We start from the raw sequence: 6133 nt of genomic DNA, 5'->3' as shown, positions 1-6133 counted from the left end.
ACTTGCTACATGGGTTAATTAGAAAGCTTAAAGGACTTAGACATTGCACTGTTAAGGAAAAATAATGAAAATGTCATGTTCGGATCCGTAGCCTATTCAGCTCGAGTTATTAAGGCCGTAGGGTTGTCTTCACACCTAGTGCCCTAAAACCGTCTGGTTTGGGAGTCATTGGCCCAATGCTTGTTACATGGGTTGATTAGAAAATTTAATAGCTTAGGACATTGCATAGTCTAAAAAAAAATTAAATAAATAAAAAGGTTTTTTTTTTTTTTTTTTTTTTTTTTAGAATCCTGGTTGCAAAAGTTTAGGTTTTTTTTTTTTTTTTTTTTTTTTTGCATTGGGTGTTATTATGAGTTACGCTGGGCTATTATAGCAAACAATTAACTAGTCATAGGGATTGGACTTTACACCAAGGGCATTGATGATGTGTTTACTAGCATTCACAAGTACAGGTGACTTAACTTTTGTAATATTGAATTGTGGTTCTTGCTCAATAGATTCCTTCATGCTTGTCCACTGTGCCTACAATGACTCATCATGTCTTAACATCGCATTGTAGTTGGCACATAAGTTAATTGTTACATGGAGTAGTGTGGTTAATTGTTGTTGGGCAGATGCGAATATGTTGATGTTTGTAGGTATCATTTCTAGAAATCCTCACGAGACGATACTCGTCCACTTGGGGTAACCTTGTGGTTTAAAGGCTTGTTGCATATGCTAAATGCAATTGTGATCCCAACGAAAGTGGCTTAGAGTTATTTTATTTTTGTCATTTCTTTGGTTTTGCTCGAAGACTAGCAAAATGTAAGTTGGGGGATGTGATGTAGGCCGAAAGGTACCACATTGAGGTCGCTTAAGTTATATTTAATAGTCTTTGAATTTTGTTTATTTGGCGAAGATGATGTGTTTTGTGCACTTGTACAGATTTGGCAGGTAACATGCAAATTCAAGCACAAAGTGGCAAAAAGCAAATTCTTCGCGCAAGTAGTGACAATTCTTGGCCTACCACCTCACCGTACGTGCGGCCAGACTTTACCGCAAGTGTGGCCCACCACTACTCAAGGGAAAATTGAGAGCTCTGCCCAGGAACACATGCCCAAAATTTTGAGTTTATTCAGCTGAGAATAAAAACAAGAAAAATAGATTGCTCTAGGGTTCCAAAATATTTCAAAAGAGAAGAGGGGCTAGGGTTTGGAAAGGAGGGTTCTCAAGCTTCTAGAACATCTTTCATGGGGGTTTCTTCTTCTTCTACCTCTTCCCACTCCTCCATAAGTGGCTAGGCTTCTATTTCTAGGGTTTTAATGAAGCCCTAGCCAAGTACATATGGTTTTCTTTTTGATTTTTGATTATGTAATGGTTTGAACAAGTTATATGGTATTCAAGAAGTTTTTAAATATATTTTCCATTATTTCTTCAAGTATTCTTCTTTCTGTTATTGTTGAATGCTTTCCATGCAATGGTTTTCTATTCTTTCATATTCAAGGTATGAGACAAGCCATGCTACGAGGGACGAGTCATTTTGCTACCCTAGTTTAGAGCAAACGACTTGTGCTACATAAGATAGTTCGTGCCTAGTTTAGAGAAAACGACTCGTGCTACATAAGATAGTTCGTGAGACCTTATTTATGTAACTAGTGGTGAATTCATTATCCTAGGTTTTTTCCAAAATCATTAACTTCATCTTGCTTTTAATTGCTAGTTTAATCTCTTAGTATTTTAATTATTATTAGTTTATGAACAACGATCTCTTTGATCAAAATTAATTTAGGAATTTAACAATTAAATTAGTTGAATTTCACATTTGTCCCTGTAGATCGATACCTAGACTTACCATTATTTTAAAGAATTTGGTACAGTTTAGTGTTTATTTTTGGTGTGTAAAACGACCAACACTTTGTAAGAGATCATGTTCAGAAAGGGGATATAGTTCTTGAATTTGTAAATACCGACAAGCAATTGGTGGACATTTTCACTAAACCCCTAAACGATGAACGTTTCAATTTTATTCATGGCAAACTTGGAATGTCAAATTCAACTTAAAGTTTTGGTTGTGAATGTGAAACTTGAATTTTTCTTAAAATGAGGTATGTGTACTACTACATTGATATGGAAACAGTCATATCATTTGAATGCTATCAAAAACTCTCAAACATTTTCCATCTCTTATCGCAATGGATGTATGCTCTTGATTGTCAAACTTATTGGACTATGCACTATGATGTGTTTTCATCATCATTAATAGTCTTGAATTTGGTACAACTTTGGTTTCTCATGTCAAGTTTCTTTAGAGTACCTCATATATATTTCTTGATATTCTCTCTTGAGGCATACACTTCACTTACTTATGCCATTGTTATAACCTATATGCTAGAAATCTTATATGTTTTGATGTAAACCATCAGTTTATGCTTGTTGTTCATTACATATCCTTAGTATGTTGATTTTCAGAAATGGTTAATCAAAATGCTTCACATATCCTTGAGAACAATATGTAATATCTATGGTTCTTGCTTGAAATTGATTTATGCTCTTGCTGGAAATTGCTTGATTACTTGAAATAGCATAATCGTTCAAAATGGATGAACTTAAGGATTCCAAACTCTTGCCATATATTTCCTTCCTAAATAGCTTGTATGCTCCACTCTTGTCTATTTGAGCTAAATTTTTTATTTTTTATTTTTTTCGTATCAAACTTACTACCTTACCTTTGAGAAATCTTGGCATTTATCAAACACCTCATGCAACATTGTTAAATCTTTTATGTGCTTTTGATAATGTCATAGGGGGAGAAATGGTGATGTTTTGTTTTAAGATAGATTAAGGGAGCAAATGGTATATAGATTGGGGTAGAAATGGTTGAGCAAATGGTATATAGATTAGGGGAGAAATGGTTTTGAACTATTAAGGGAGAAATAATGATCTATGTGTTTTTGAAATGGTGATCTATGTTGTTATGTTGATACTGGCATTTTTTTTGGTATCTTGTCTAGACAAAATTTCTTGTTTGGTATCTTAATCATCATGCTATGCTTGTATTGTTATATATTGCTATTGAACTAACATGGTTATATATCAAGAAGAAGCAAACATTCAGGGGAAGCATGACTTGAGGGGGGCATTTCTTCCTTCCAAACAAATCAAAACATTATGTTGTGCGATTATCAAAAAGGGGGAGATTTTTAGTCATATTGTATTTTGATAATAGTTCTCTATTTCAGTTTAATTTTGTTTTGATTTATTTGAATATGAAAAATAGATTGAATTCATATAATTTATTCCATCATACTTTCATCTATGTTTCTATCCTAACTATGCCATTCTTGAGTTCAAAATGTGGCATAAATAGGTACCAAACCAGTGCACCAGAGCAGCAACAAAGTAGCAAAACACTAGAGACCAAAACTGACACAGGTTGGATGACTGGGCGATCGACCAACCAAGGGAAATTTTGGCAAATTGTTCTACAGGCTTGGGCAAGCATGGACGACCGAGTGGACCTCTGGGGAGACGTTTAAAAGGACGACCATTTTGGCCCAATTTTATTCCAGAATAGTTCTATTTCACTCTGGCTGTCAGACCAGCAGTATGCTCAACAACCTTGACGACAACCTTGACGACCAGGACTCATGGGACATCTGGGTAGACGTCTGGGAGGACATCTGGGTGGACAACCCACAAACGTAGAACTTCATTTGGGACATCCAGGTGGACGTCTATTGTGCAGAGAAGTTCAATATATCAGAAATATGTTGAGAGCAAAAAAAGTATTCATTCTGTACTATACACCCATTATTTAATGGGTAAAATACACATGGGCAACAGAGATTCTCTGAACAATGAATTGTACATCATCCTCAGCCATCACCATCCTATCTCTTCAACGGGAAGAAAAGAATGGACAATGTCAGAAGAACTAAAAAAATAGAGCACTCAACTCTGTATTATATATATAGAGCTCTGTACAAGCAACAGTAAGACACACAACAACAAACAACGTGCTATACAAAATTTTCAATCTTTAATCACTCTCATCTTTCTCTAAGAAGGGCTTTATCTGATTTTTATCTTCTCCTCAAAAACTACACACAGAGCCTTATAGCCTTAAGCATATTTTACCTGTGTGAGGTTTATTGATATATTCACAGAGCTTCAAATTGTATATCTATCTTTGAGAGATAACTCTTGTAGCTTTTTTGAAAGCAAAACACCTTCATATCAATCTTGTAAGAATGTAGCACTGTGATAACCCTGTCCTGTGTTATGTTAATTAATCTTACTTATGATCATGATTATGTACTTAGAATGATTTTGAGTGCCATTTATACGATTATATGTGTTTTTGAATTTCTATTTGTTCACCGTAGGAAAATCTGTTTGATTTTCTGCTATAAAATTTAATTAAAGGCTGTAAAGGCGACATAGACTGAAATTGACTATATCTTTGTGTTTAGCATGATTTTTAGAGCCTACGGTCAAATTTAATTAAAAATTGATTCGGACCAAATCAATTAGATTTAATTGATTGAAATAGGCACAATTAATTAGCCTTAATTAAGGTTGATTAGGCAAGCATATATATAGGCCTATTTGCACTTAAGCTCACCATTTTTTAGCTCAAAATCTGAAATACACTCTAGAGAGAGAGAGAGAGAGTAGAGGCAAACTATGAGAATTAAGTAGGAGGCTTGGAGATTGAGAAGACTCACTCAAGAACTAGCTAGAATTTGGAAGATTGGAGCTTCTAGGTGAGTAATTGAACTCAAAACTATGAGTGTAAATCTATAGTTAAGTGAGTTCAAGATCAATATGAAGAATTTGAGGTCCACATGTTCATATATATATAGAATTGCCATGAATTTCCATGAAATTGCATGATCTAGCATAAGGCATGTTAAACATGAAGAATTGTGCACCATAGTTTACATGCATGCATAATTTTAATGAACTTCATGATTATAAGCATCATTTGTACCATTTGAAATGGAATTTTGTACCATTTGAAATGGAATTGGAGTAAAAAATTAACATGCATGAATGCATGATTCATGAAGATATGAAGTTTGTATGAAGTTTGAATGCATAAGTTTTGAAATTAATAAGGAGAATTTGGAATGATTTTGGTAATGGACCATGATTTTTGACAATTGGTCTCAAATTATCCAAGTTCTTGTGATACACAATGTTTTTCTATGTTTTTGGCATCAATTTGCAAACTTTGGAACTTTGGGGTTGTGTTTTGAAGCTTAAATAGCTTGCTGGAAAACTCAGAATTCAACCAGTCTGCTCGAGTGAGGCAAGTCTCACTCGAGCATGAAAATTTAGCTCCCAGATGTTTTGCAGAGATTTACATAGTGGCTTGAGCGGCAGGCCTTACGCTCGAGCAAACCTTGCTTTTCAAGACTCATCTCTCGAGTGTCGGAAATCTCGCTCGAGCATAAAATTCATACAACTAGTGCTTTTACAAAGCTTTACAGGCCGCTCGAGCGACCAAAGCTGCGCTCAAGCGGAGAGCCCTGTTTTAGAAATTTTGAAAAGTTATTTCATGTTTCGTTTTCCGTTCTCTTTCATTTCTAAGCACTCTTAGGCATGCATCATTGTATATGAACTAAAAGGATAAGAATGAGGCCTAAGAGAAATAAATAAATTAAGAACGGATTGTATCGCTTGTGACCCAATGTGTTATGAAATGTGTAGGGTCAAACGCAAGGGCAAATCCATCAGTAGAACACTGTAAGTAATATCTTAGTAAAGATATTTTGAGGTATGCTACTTTCCAAATGCTTACTTCTGTATAAGTTTCATAAATTTGTTAATTTGAATTGTGAACAAATGTTCGTTATGCCAATGATTGAATAAGGTTGTTGGAATATGACTATGATTATGATATGATTATGATCTCAAGCATGAAATGTGCATAAACATGAATGATTGGGCCAAAGGCCATCTGACATGAATGATTTGGCCAAAGGCCATTTGACACGAATGATTGGGCCAAAGCCCGTTTGACATAAATGATTGGGCCCGATGCCGTTTGACATGAATGAATTGGGCTCGAGGGCGTTTAACATGGATGAGTTGGGCCCGAGGCCATTTGATAAGAATGAATTGGGCCCGAGGCCGGTTGATGTATTAG

The sequence above is a fragment of the Camellia sinensis genome, chromosome 5 (genome assembly GCF_055761805.1).
Source record: "Camellia sinensis isolate YWXY chromosome 5, ASM5576180v1, whole genome shotgun sequence".
Classification (NCBI taxonomy): Eukaryota; Viridiplantae; Streptophyta; class Magnoliopsida; order Ericales; family Theaceae; genus Camellia; species Camellia sinensis.
This window is presented reverse-complemented; position numbering follows the sequence as displayed.